The 14,334-nt window shown below is 38.2% G+C and overlaps 1 protein-coding gene across 11 annotated transcripts in view; it reads left to right on the top strand.

The window, feature by feature from the left end:
• The window catches only part of LOC133652712 (ankyrin repeat domain-containing protein 31-like), a 52,681-nt gene that overhangs the window by 832 nt on the left and 37,515 nt on the right, over positions 1 to 14,334 (top strand). The window contains exon 1 of one of the 11 annotated variants that reach the window (XM_062051755.1): positions 14,175 to 14,248. The exons of the other annotated variants lie outside the window; for them this stretch is intronic. The gene's annotated coding sequence lies outside the window, so the exon portion shown is untranslated. Of the gene's footprint in view, positions 1 to 14,174; positions 14,249 to 14,334 lie in introns of those variants that run through there. 11 annotated transcript variants of the gene reach the window in all.

The following is a 14,334-nucleotide window of genomic DNA, read 5'->3' as shown; positions in this document are numbered from 1 at the left end:
TGTTGAGAACTTGTTGAATTAGGTCCTGACGTTGAGCAAATCAAACCTAACGTTGGTACAACATGCTTTTTGACAACGTTTAATCAATGTTGGGTTCTGACGGGTTGTGGGTAAAGCGATGTAAATTCTCGATGTACAATTCTCGCAGATCGAGAAACTAACGAGGAAACATCGCAAACGCATTGCATTATTTCTAAGTTATTAGCAGTCAAGGCGCCCTGTAGTCACGTGAGTGCCTTTTGACCAATCATTGAGGAGATCGCCATCCATCCATTTTCTACCGCTTGTCCCCCTCTCATGTTTTGCTTTATTCATTACTGACATATGCTGTATGCTTTTGACCAATCATTGAGGAGATCGCCTGGAACTGTGTTGGCCAGTGGTCCCCAACCACCGGGCCGCGGCCCGGTACCGGTCCGTGGATCGATTGGTACCGGGCCGCACAAGAAATGAAAAATTATAAATAATTTTTATTTTTTTAATTTGTTTTATTAAATCAACATAAAAAACACAAGATACACTTACAATTAGTGCACCAACCCAAAAAACCTCCCTCCCCCATTTACACTCATTCACACTCATTCGCACAAAAGGGTTGTTTCTTTGTTATTAATATTTCTGGTTCCTAAATTATATATCAATATAGATCAATACAGTCTGCAGGCATACAGTCCGTAAGCACACATGATTGTATTTTTTTATGACAAAAAAAAAAAAATACCATACACCTCCCCCACCCCGGGGTCCGTGGGACAAATTTTCAAGCGTTGACCGGTCCGCAGTTACAAAAAGGTTGGGGACCACTGGTGTTGGCCATACTCTCTTTATACACGACTCTGACTAGTGGTACACGTACCACAGTGTGAGAATTATGGCGCTATAGCAACCACACAACAGCAAAGCACAGAATAGCACACAAGCTACTGAAGCTAGACATGCGTAAAATAATAATTGAACAATATCGCAGTCTAAATATAAACAAGTATCAAATAATTATAATTGCATGTTACTTACACATACAAAGTCTCCAAGGCAGAAGCGCATAAGGAAGTATCCAGTAACAAACGTGTCCACATCATTCAATATACTTTACCATGAGCTTAACTTAAATAGTGGTAAAAGCGGTCCTCGATTCTCGCGGGTCGAAAAACTATTGAGGAAACGTTTCAAACACATTGCATTATTTCAAAGTTAGTAGCAGTCATGGCGCCCTGTAGTCAAGTGAGTGCCTTTTGACCAATCATTGAGGAGATCGCCATCCATCCATTTTCTACCGCTTGTCCCTCTCATATTTTGCTGTATTCATTACTGACATATGGAACCGAGTTTGCCATACTCTCTTTATACACGACTCCGACTAGTGGTACATGTACCACAATTTGAGAATCACGGCGCTATAGCTGCTACACAACAGCAAAGCACAGAATAGCAGACAAGCTACTGAAGCTAGACATGCGTAATAATAATTGAACAATATCGTTGTCTAAAAACAGCACATTTGTCAATATAAACAAGTATCGTATAATTATAGTTGCATATTACTTACACATACAAAGTTTCTAAGGCAGAAGCGTATTATGAAGTATCCAGTAACAAACAAACGTGTGAGAGCGGGAGAGGAAGTCAGCCACAGCCATCTGCGCCCCCGGTCTGTGGATCACTCTGAAATTGTAGGGTTGTAAAGCTAGATACCAACGAGTGATCCGCGTGTTGGCGTCCTTCATGCGGTGGAGCCACTGGAGGTGTTTGTGGTCCGAGCAGAGGCTGAATGAGCGCCTAGGACAGGGGTGGGCAATTAATTTTTACCGGGGGCCGCATGAGCAACCCGAGCACTGCTGGAGGGCCACACCGACAATATTTCAATTAAATTTTGCTCAAATTATTTTTGATATACCGTAAGATAAATAATTATAATATTTTCATTTAACCTAACTTATCTTTATACAAAAGCAGATGGCTTTTGATGGTTTTATTTTTAACACTTTCTTACACAACACTTTCTGATGTATAAAACAATGCAACAATTTCAATTTCTGTCACTTTATCCTGCATCCTCTTTGTTGTGAACATAGCACGCCTGTAAGGTGATTGGCGAAGAAGGAGGAAGCGTAGCTGTTGCGGAAATGAGGAGTGAGGATAGACGCGCGTGTGGAAAGAACGAGATAAGTTGAGCTATGTTAGTATAGGTTGCTCAATAAAAGTTTAAAAAGAGCGTCAGACTTGGTGTGCACTTCTTCTGGACGCTATAATTGGTGTCAGAAGTGGGATGAAATGCCTCCCAGTTCGCCTTGCCATCAAACCTGGGAGTCTTCATTGAGGGCGGAATTCCCCCATGCCAAGCAGCGTGCGCTGCACCTGTAAACACTGCCTCTCTCCTTCCTCCCTCTCTCTCTCTCTCTCTTGGCGGCGAGCTCCTCACGTCCGGGATTCACACAGACATCTGCAGTCGCTGCCGGCACCTTAAGTCCCCACTCAATGTCCTTCCCCTCCTGTTCCATCTTGACAAAGTCGCTAGGAAACATTGTGGCACGTACCTCCCGATGACGTAGCACGTACCTCCCGATGACGTAGCAGGCTGAGCACACAAGCAGCGCAGTATGCTCACACAAGCAGGGGCAGTATGCACAAAGCTTTACTTCTGACACCAATTGTAGCGTCCAGAAGAAGTGCACACCAAGTCTGACGCTCTTTTTAAACTTTTATTGAGCAACCTATACTAACACAGCTCAACTTATCTCGTTCCTTCCACACGCACGTCTATCCTCACTCCTCATTTCCGCAACTCAAGAACACAACATCAACTTCAGCAGGTCGTTACAGTATATTCTTTAAACACAGCAACCTGTGTACCACAAATTAAGCACACGGCTTTACCTTTAATTTCTGTAAAGAAATACTTGGCAGTCCATGTCTTGTTGAAAACACGCCATTCGTCAACAAGTTTTCTTTTTTTAGCGTTTCGGGGATAACCGGGCATCACTTGTCGCTGTGCAACTTCACTCACAGGTTACACACGGACATACGCCCATAAATGACACTTTTCAAAATAAAAGCAGCACAGTTGTATTGCACGCACAACATAGATGTTTTTTTAAATTTATTTTGTAATTTGTGATTGCCGCTGTTCACATTCACTCACAATCACGCACGCGCATACGTCCACACGGAAGTAATACAAATAACGCTTTTCAAAACAAAAGCAGCACCGTTGTATTGCACACTCGAGATAGATACTTTTTAAAATGTATTTTGTAATTTATGATTGGCCTCACGCGGGCCGGACAGAAACGTACAAAGGGCCGGATGTGGCCCGCGGGCCGCAGAATGCCCAGGTCTGGCCTAGGAGGTCAATCAATCATCATCAATCAATGTTTATTTATATAGCCCTAAATCACAAGTGTCTCAAAGGGCTGTACAAGCCACAACGACATCCTCGGTACACATACGGGCAAGGAAAAACTCACCCCAGTGGGACGTCGGTGAATGACTATGAGAAACCTTGGAGAGGACCGCATATGTGGGTAACCCCCCCCCTCTAGGGGAGACCGAAAGCAATGGATGTCGAGTGGGTCTGACATAAGATTGTGAAAGTCCAGTCCACAGTGGATCCAACACATCAGCGGGAGTCCAGTCCACAGCTGGGCCAACAGGAAACCATCCCGAGCGAAGACGGGTCAGCAGCGCAGAGATTTCCCCAACCGATGCACAGGCTAGTGGTCCACCCGGGGTCCCGACTCTGGACAGCCAGCACTTCATCCATGGCCACCGGACCTATGCAACTCCCCCTCGCAAGGGACAGGGGAGAAGAGGAGAGAAGAAAAGAAACGGCAGATCAACTGGTCTAAAAAAGGGGGGTCTATTTAAAGGCTAGATTATACAAATGAGTTTTAAGATGGGACTTAAATGCTTCTACTGAGGTAGCATCTCTAACTGTTACCGGGAGGGCATTCCAGAGTACTGGAGCCCGAATAGAAAACGCTCTATAGCCCGCAGACTTTTTTTTGGCTCTGGGAATCACTAATAAGCCGGAGTTCTTTGAACGCAGATTTCTTGTCGGGACATATGGTACAATACAATCGGCGAGATAGGCTGGAGCTAAACCGTGTAGTATTTTATACGTAAGTAGTAAAACCTTAAAGTCGCATCTTAAGTGCACAGGAAGCCAGTGCAAGTGAGCCAGTATAGGCGTAATATGATCAAACTTTCTTGTTTTTGTCAAAAGCCGTGCAGCCGCATTTTGTACCAACTGTAATCTTTTAATGCTAGACATAGGGAGACCCGAAAATAATACGTTACAGTAATCGAGACGATACGTAACGAACGCATGAATAATGATCTCAGCGTCGCTAGTGGACAAGATGGAACGAATTTTAGCGATATTACGGAGATGAAAGAAGGCCGTTTTAGTAACACTCTTAATGTGTGACTCAAACGAGAGAGTTGGGTCGAAGATAATACCCAGATTCTTTACCGAGTCGCCTTGTTTAATTGTTTGGTTGTCAAATGTTAAAGTTGTATTATTAAATAGATGTTGGTGTCTAGCAGGACCGATAATCAGCATTTCCGTTTTCTTAGCGTTGAGTTGCAAAAAGTTAGCGGACATCCATTGTTTAATTTCATTAAGACACGCCTCCAGCTGACTACAGTCCGGCGTGTTGGTCAGCTTTAGGGGCATGTAGAGTTGAGTGTCATCAGCATAACAGTGAAAGCTAACACCGTACTTGCGAATGATGTCACCCAGCGGCAGCATGTAAATACTAAAGAGTGCAGGGCCAAGAACCGAACCCTGGGGAACTCCGCACGTTACCTTGACATAGTCCGAGGTCACATTGTTATGGGAGACGCACTGCATCCTGTCAGTAAGATAAGAGTTAAACCAAGACAAGGCTAAGTCTGACATACCAATACGTGTTTTGATACGCTCTAATAAAATATTATGATCGACGGTATCGAAAGCGGCGCTAAGATCAAGAAGCAGCAACATAGATGACGCATCAGAATCCATCGTTAGCAATAGATCATTAGTCATTTTTGCGAGGGCTGTCTCCGTAGAGTGATTTGCCCTGAAACCGGATTGAAAAGGTTCACAGAGATTGTTAGTCACTAAGTGTTCATTTAGCGGCTGTGCAACAATTTTTTCGAGAATTTTGGAAATAAACGGAAGGTGGGAGACCGGTCGGTAGTTTACCATGAGGTCAGGATCGAGGTTAGGTCTTTTGAGCAGAGGATGAACAACCGCTTTTTTGAATGCTAGGGGAACAGTGCCGGAGGAAAGTGATAAGTTTATAATATTTAACACTGATGGACCTAATAATACAAACAGTTCCTTGATAAGTTTCCCAGGAAGTGGGTCAAGTAAACATGTTGTTTGTTTTATCCCACTTACACGCTGTAATAATTCCTCTAATGTTATTTCATCAAAAATAGAGAGACTATTTTGGAGGGCAGTGTCCGTCGTATATACAGTCGTATTTGTGTTAATAGAACCCAGTTGTAGCTGGGATGCGTTGTCTTTAATCTCCTTTCTAATGAGTTCAAAATGGAAAAAAGAGTGGAAAAAATATTTTTTGTTTTAATATGGTTTCTGTAGGAGGACAAACATGACAAAAACCTTCCTAATTGTTAGAAATCCCACTTTATATTAAACATGCTTCACCGATGAGATTATTTGGCAAGCACCGTTTTGTTTTACTAATTTCGACAGTCCTTGAACTCACCGTAGTTTGTTTACATGTACAAGTAATCGATGCTTACATGCTATTTAGCCCAGTTGTATGTACATATTGTATCATTATGTCTCGTTTGTAGGTATATTTGAGCTCATTTAATTTCCTTTACTTATGTTCTCTGTGTATTTAATTTGTATTTGCGTGTCTAATAACACGCTATCTGTATGTAGTATTGGCTACATTTCTGATAGTTGTTTGTGTGCCGTTAAAGACCACAGCAAACGTTACCCAGCTCGCAAAGATTGTAATAAATCCATTAGAGGAAGACAGCCTGCTGTTTCCTTTAACTTGGACACACACATCTGTACTTTTGGCCATTCTAAGCCAATAATTTCCAGGCGTTATCTCACCCTCTGAGAAGCCTCCGTTTTACTAATGTTTTCCAATTTTGTAAAAATGTGTAGAATGAATATTATTTCTGTCAACAAAGGTTTACGTCAGCCTGCGCCACATGGTCATTTTGATAGTAGGCTAAAATAGCTGATATAGACACATCATGTGGTGCCTTCATTAGACACTTATACGAGGCTTTTAATTTTTTGCGGCTCCAGACTGATTTTTTTTTATTTAAATTTTGGTCCAATATGGCTCTTTCAACATTTTGGGTTGCTCACCCCTGCACTAGATAGTGCCTGTGTACCACCAGTGGTACACGTACCACAGTTTGAGAATCTCTGTTCTACCGTCATCAGTATTGGTGTGTCAAAATGTATCAAAGTGGCTCCCCTGTGTCCTCGAATTGATATGTTTTCTCTGGAAAAACTTTGGACACCCCTGCTCTATGTAGTACTTTCATAAGAAGTTCACTCAAAAACATAAATTTCATAATTTTGTGTCAAACTGTTACACACAATTGCATTTTTTTAGTTAAATACAAACATTTTATGGTGATTCTACATATATTTGGTGAAGATTTGGCATAATAATAAAAATCACTATTCTTGATTCCTAAATATACTTAAGTAATTTTGACATGATCCTTCAGCATATAATAACATATCACAGACGCACTGCAATAATGGACCTAATGTGTGTATCAATAACCAGAAAATGGTCTACTACTCTCTTCCCCTCTACTATAGGGGTGTCAAACTCATTTTCATTGAGTGCCACCCGCAGTTATGGCTGCCCTCAAAGGGCTGCGTGTAACAGTGAATAATATGTAAATATAAATGTATTAGGATTCGCCTCATAATATTTTTACACAATTGCATATGCATTTGATTTTAATATATGTTTTTAAATACACTTTAAAAAATAATCTAAAGATTTTGGGGTAAAAAAAACTGCTGCCAGAATTTTACTTTTAAATTTACGGTGGTTTTTACAGCATATTACTGTAAATGGAAAAACCAAACCACATTTTTTTCACATTAAGATTCAGGCGACTTAGCTGCCAGTTTGTTGTTTTTACAGTTTCTTACTGTAAATTGAAAAACAATACCATTGTTTTGTCACTGTAAACTCTATTGTAGTTTTTACAGTAAATTGAAAAAAGGCACCAGTGTTTTTTTGTGGTAAAATTCTAGGGACTGGACTGCCAGTTTTTTACTGCGATATATTTTGTCATTTTGACAGTGTACTAGGGATGATACTCGAAACCGGTTTTCCCGGTTGTTCGATAAGAAAAGAACCAAGTCCTCGGACTCGAATCCCTTTTTGAGAACCGGTACCCGTTATCGAGACCACTATAGTAAAGAAAAAGAGTTGGTTCTTTATTCAAATCGCTGGGAACGAATCCCGTCCCGACCAGAAATGCCCCTTGAGACATCACAAGAAATTACGTAAAGTAGCTCAGTCATTAGGCGCAGATAGGGAAAGCAGGAAAAACAATGGACCAGAAAAAGCGCTCCAAGGTGTAATAAAGTTCAAAACAAAAGGTATAATCCAATGAATAACTTTACTGAGAGATTTGAGCAGGGTACAAACACATGACGAACACTTTTACGACCAACCGGAAACATAGCAACCAGGCTAGCAACGCACCTCCTTTACGGCAGCTGTCGCAACGTTCTTAAAGCAACCGCAGCACATACATATATGACATCTCCCTTTTTTAACTTTTGTTTTTTTTTCCTTGTAAACAAAACAAAATCACACTGTATATGTGTTGTCTGTCTAATTATAAATAATGCAGACGAGGCGTGTTGGCTGAGTTCTTGACGTTTACTTTCACAGCGTGCTCATAATCTCATTCTTAGCTGCCGGGTGACGACATGCAACAACACTTTTCGGGGCTACCACGCATGCTCGTCACTCCCGTTGCATGCTGGGTAGTGTAGGGTAGTGTAGTTGTTATATTCCCTAGCTCATAACATCACATCTATCTATCTAGCTACCCTGTAAAGAAATAATGTTAACTCAATAAAGTGTTTTTCTTTTTTTAGCTTTAACTTTTCATTTTTTAGCACACATTTGCAAACAACTTTTCTCTTCATAGAATTTTCTTTCAATAAAGAAATAAAGTGCAAAAATGTCAAAGCATCATAACAAACAGTTATGTCAAATAGCAGCAGAAGTGCACTTGTTGGGGAGCTGTATTATTTTTTAAGTTTTGTGCCCAAGGGACTGATTTTATTTAACACTATATTATTATTTATACACCTATAGTGATCACAGAGACAGGTTGTTTTTGTGTTACTGTATATATTTGTTTTTCTGAAAAATCACACTTAATATACTTTGGGTAACAACAGTCAATATTTATTTAATTTATTTTATTTTTTTAGGGGGGTAACAGTCAATATTTATTTATTTATTAGATTTTATTTTTTTCTTATATAATAAAAGTGAGCTTTTGTTAAATCAAATATTGTGTGTTTTTTTTCCATATACAACAACCTATCTGGACTCGATAAGAGAATCGATAAGGAATCGGTTCGATAAGAGGATTCGATAATAGGCTCGAACTCGATAATTTCTTGTCAAACATCATCCCTACAGTGTACAGTTTGATGGATAACTTGCTTTGAAATCATAAGTCAAGCAAATACATGTATTTATATTTTAACTAAAAATATTTTTAATGTATGATAATTTAATATTTGTTCCATTATTAGACAATAATATAGTCTAAAATATATGCAACTGCTTGCAGTTTGTGTATTGTGTGTTGTCTGTCAAAATGGAGACAGATAGAAGGATAAAGTACTTTATTGATGCTTTCGCGTGCCGTTTAAAATTATGTGGCGGGCCAGATCTGAGCACTCGTGTCAAACACAAGGCCCGGGCCTTGTGTTTGACGCGAGTGCTCTACTATGTCTCTTTTACAACGATCGAGACATGGGCGCCCCACAAAGCCTAGGGTCTTTTACAGCTTGTGTAGGATTCAGCTGGTTCTCTTGAATGTTAGGGACTGGGAGTGTGGTTCTAGACCTGCTCAATGTGTAAAGTGCCTTTAAATAACTTCCGTTGTGAAATGGCGTTCAATCAATAAAATTGTCTTGAATTGACAAAACTTAATTACCAGAAATATCCAGCTAATTTTGAGACTTCAAAGATTATTGCTTGTCAATTGTTCTAGATTTGCAAGACATATGGAATAATTGAGCAAAGAGTAGTAGTCCCTCAGAATATAATTATTATTTAAATACTATTTCAAGTGTTTATTGTTTGGGTTTATTACATTTTTTTCTATGGTTACTAACCATAGGACTATTTGTCAATAACTTTATTGTATGTAACATGTCTTTAATTAACTTTTCACAACCCATTTTTAGTTTTGGGTTAGGTTTAGCAAATAACATTTTCCCGGGTGAAAAAAGTTACACACAACTTGGATGGTGAAACACTATCATTTGTGATTTCATGCAAGAAAACAAATATTGTGTGACTTCAGAAAACTGATATCAAAAGGATTGGTTACTTATTTGACACTTCCAGCAATACAGATAAAACCCCACTAGGTGACAATATTGTTTTGAAAGCTCTTTTCTGTTTTCTCTCCTACATGGCAGTTCCCTTTAAAAGTTGAGCAGTTTTGTTTTTATTTAAAATATTTGATAAGAAATCACTAATAATACGGCTGATCAGCATAGGACTGTGGAATGACTAGGGGTTCCACTAAGTCATTCTAAAATCACCAAGTCCTGGTTTATCTCATGCCTCAAAATTATCTCTTGATGGCTTTACTTTTGAATTAAGGGTACATATGGATCTGTTACAAGGTTTTGGGTTACTACTTGGATTACATGTTAAGTTTTTAGATTTACACAATTTTATTTCTACAAAGGTTCATCCACAAACCAGCAACACCAGCAGAGTTGAGGTGGGCATCTTATAAACATCACTAGGAATCATTGAAATTCCAACATTCAGCAAGGAAACATGAGGGCGAAGGCAAGGTACGTGTTTTTGTTATCTTAACTGGCATGGCTTTTAATGAATTTCAAGGAAGCTGTAAGGTGGGAAATTGGTTTAGGGCTGCAGCTATCGATTATTTTAGTAATGGTGATCATTGATTAGTTTATTAGAAAATCCAGTAATGGGATAAAACACACTTTATAGCCTCAATGCGTATTTCAGGGAAAACAGTTTAAATAAGCAACAATTTTTGTACCTGCCATATCCTTCATTACCTTCGATTTATCTTCTTTGACCGTCTTTTACCTTGTTTTACCTTCTATATTCCTTTTTTCACCTTTTATCTACCTTCTATTTACATTCTTTTACCGATGATTTACCTTTTTGACTTTGTTTTATCGTTTTTTATCTTCTATATTCCTCATTTTACCTTTTATTACCATATATTTACCTTCTATTCAACTTATGTTGCCTTCTATACTCCTTCTTTTACCTTTTACTTACCATTTATTCATCTTTTATGTATCTTATATATCTTCTATATTTATTTTTATTCACCTTATTTTACCTTTTATTTAATACAGATACCTTCTTTTACCTTTTTTATAACCTTTTTACATTTTATTTACCTTATTTTACCTTCTATTTACCTTTTGCCTTCGTTTACCATATTTTACTTTATATTTAACTTTTTTTTACCTTCTTTCTTACAGTACAGATTTTATAAATTTTTATTAATCATTAAACGATTAACTGAAGTAATGGAATGTAAATGGAAGCCTTTTTGTAATCGGATTAATCGTTGCAGCACTAACTGGATGCATTTAATAGGCGTCTGTCACTTCCTCTCTGTAATAACATTTTAGACATTCCAAAAAAAAAATCAATTTTGATGTTTTTATTAATTACATATTATTTACAGGAAAATACAAAACATTGTAAAGCCAATTGCCCGGGCGAGTAGATCAACCTCCAAGAGACTTCCAACAGGTACAGTATTGCGTGTAATGCACCTTTCAGTGTCTCATTCAAATGTTTTCCATGTTATAAAACGTCCCTTAGTGGCAACTGACCTGCAATTTTTCACATCTAACATGACAGTTGACAGCTTTTTAAAAATATGTTTTCCCAAATTCAAACTTCTGAGGTAGATAATTATCTGAAATTCTGAAATTTCATTTGACCTCTTATGTTTGTGATTCCCATTGTAAATCATGGAAATATTAAATATCAGTGGAAACTCTGCATTGGGTAAACCCATATAAAAAATGTGCATTTGAACATCAAAACTTCATATTTGAATAAAAAATAAAATTTAAATAAATATAGTGTTGCATTGACATACCAGGTTAATTGGTCCTGTGACGGCTTTCATAACTCAAAATTGTTGTAGTCCCTTGTTTGTCCCTAAATGGACTTTAATATTTGCACAGCGCCTGCCGACTTTTAGGGTATCTCTTTCAAACTGCTTCGCCATCAAACACACCATCAGCAGCTTCTTCAGATTTTAATGGATGCATGTCTGCCATTCAAAAAAATTATCCTAACACCCTTGGCTGGGATTATAGACTTCACCAGCTTCAGTATGGTAGATTGCAAAGTACTCCGCTAGTCGTACTACACATATACCTCGATTATGTTTTTCCATGGCTTCTTTTTTTTCTTCAATAAATATCATCCACTTCCTCTTCCAGTCCAATCTATTTATTTATACAGCACATTTTTAAAACAGTTCAAATTTCACAAATGCTACAAAGTAGTTAAAATACACATTAAAGAACATCCATCCATCCATCCATCCATCCATTTTCTACCGCTTGTCCCTTTTGGGGTCGTGGGGGGTGCTGGAGCCTATCTAAGCTGCATTCGGGTGGTAGGCGGGGTACACCCTGGACAGGTCGCCAGCTCATCGCAGATAGACAACATTCACACTCACATTCACACAGTAGGGCCAATTTAGTGTTGCCAATCAACCTATCCCCAGGTACATGTCTTTGGAAGTGGGAGGATGCCGGATTACCCGGAGGGAACCCACGCAGTCACGGGGAGAACATGCAAACTCCACACAGAAAGATTCCGAGCCCAGGATCGAACCCAGGACCTTCGTACTGTGTGGCACACGCACTAACCCCTGTGTCACAGTGCTGCCCACACATTAAAGAACAGTAATATTTAAAATAATAAATACATAAAAGACAGGGAGAGATCATCCACTTTCATGTTGGTTTGAAAGGTAAATCACATATGTTTTTACATGCAATCTAAAACTTATTTTAGAGGGGGACATGCTCAAGAACACAGGTGTCCAAAGTGCTGCGCGCAGCCAAATTTTCAATTGTATTACAAAATAATATGAAAAAGTTGAATAAAAGAGCATATATTTGAAATTTTATGAGAAACAGTAGCAATGTTAACTTTAATAACACAAAGCTGCCATGCAGGCCATTTTTTCTCTTAAAACTGTCATTGCTCAAAAATAATAAGGAATCAATGTTGTAATGAATTATTGACCTATTGAAGGCTCCAATTACTTCACATCAAATATTTCACTTTTAATATTTTTTGGGAAAACCTATAACATGTTTTGTGTGTTTGCTATAAAAACAAAGTTTTTAATGACAAAAAGAGCATAATTAAAACACAAAAAAAACCTTAAAAAAGAAATAATTTAAATTTGTAATCTACGGATAGATCTAAAGTAGATTTAGAGATGTAGGTGTTAAAAGTAAAAATAAGAAAACATAATGTATGAATTTTAACACTTGTATGATTTAGGCCCTTTGGATCCCTAAGAATTTTAGTGGGATTTTTATTTTTAAACTACCATTGCTCAAAAAGTAATAATGAATTAAAAATCAATGTTGTTAAGATATATTGACCTAGTTAGGGCTTCAACTGCTTCACATAAAATATTCCTCTGTGAAATTTTTTTGGGGGTAAATACATTGCATATTTTGTGTTTTTTCCATAAAAACGGTTTCCTTTAACAAAAATGTTAAATTTATAAACTTTTTTCTTCTTCTTTTTAACATTTTTATAACTGAGACCTATCTGGGTACCTGGGACCAAACTTAAGGGGAGCCCTAAATTTTACTGGTTTTTGAAAATGACAAATATCAAAATGGCCCCTGCATGCTTTGATTTTTCAGTGTGCGGCCCTCACTGGAAAAAGTTTGGGCACACCTGCTCTAGAGGGAGATGGTTCTTCTGTCCTCCACTTTTTTTCGAACCAATGTTTGCAAAAACAGTTTTGTCTTGCTAGCTAGCGATCTGCGATCTGGGTGGATCTTACGGGGTACAGTGTGGCATTTGCTACGCCAACTAGCAGGGGCAAGGTATATAAAGCTAGCTCGTAACTCGCAATTTAAAGCTATTTATTTAAAGCTAAAAAATATCCAAGAGACGACTCGTATTCCAAAAAAAACGGTGGGGCACATGTAAGCCGAGGTAACACAGTAAATATTTAGTCACTCACAAGTTATGACTAAAAAGGAATAAACAAAATATGGTTGTTTCTTTCATTGAGTGGGAAGACCATTCACAAGGACTACGTACTACAGAAAACTTGGAGATGTTTGCTGCAAATGGATGACTTTAATAATTCTATTTTTTCCTGCTCTGTCCTCCACTTCTGACAGGCACAACTCTTAAAGTTGTTGAACGTCAAAATCGCTTTGGTGAGACTTTGCTCCATGAGGCTGTACTTAACCGAGATGTTCAGCTGCTTAAAGACATCCTTAAGCTGGGACCAAATGTCAACATGGCTGACAAAACAGGTAAGGTGCAGTGTTTTTTTTACTTTATTTTGAACCTGTGTATTTTATTCACAATAAAAACATTGACAATGGTCTTTATCTCTGCTATAAGGACGCACAGCCTTACATGAAGCAGCTCTCCGTAATCAGTATGAGGCTTGCTTGTGTCTACTTAATGCTGGAGCCCTGGTTAATGTTGCATCACAAGACAAAGTTACACCACTGCATGATGCCACCACGTTTGGCAATGAAAAGGTTGGTAGATGTTTCAGAAGTTTTTTTTTTTACCTGCAACTGTTTTTTTCATTTGACTGCAGATAGTGGAGCTGCTTTTGAAACATGGGTCACATCCACCCAAAGAGGAAGCATTCGGCACGAATGAAGAACATACACTTCTAGTCCAAGTGGCAATGATGAAAGCAAGATCTGCTAAATCAACAAACATTGAACAAGAATTAGGAGGTATGATATAAACTCATCAAATATATTTATTAAAATGCTTTAAACTAAGACTTTTTTTAGGTTTCCTATTAAAGTCAATGCATAAA

The sequence above is a fragment of the Entelurus aequoreus genome, linkage group LG06 (assembly GCF_033978785.1).
Source record: "Entelurus aequoreus isolate RoL-2023_Sb linkage group LG06, RoL_Eaeq_v1.1, whole genome shotgun sequence".
Taxonomy (NCBI): Eukaryota; Metazoa; Chordata; class Actinopteri; order Syngnathiformes; family Syngnathidae; genus Entelurus; species Entelurus aequoreus.
Note: the sequence above shows the minus strand (reverse complement) of the source record. Positions and strands in the feature narration are given on the sequence as shown.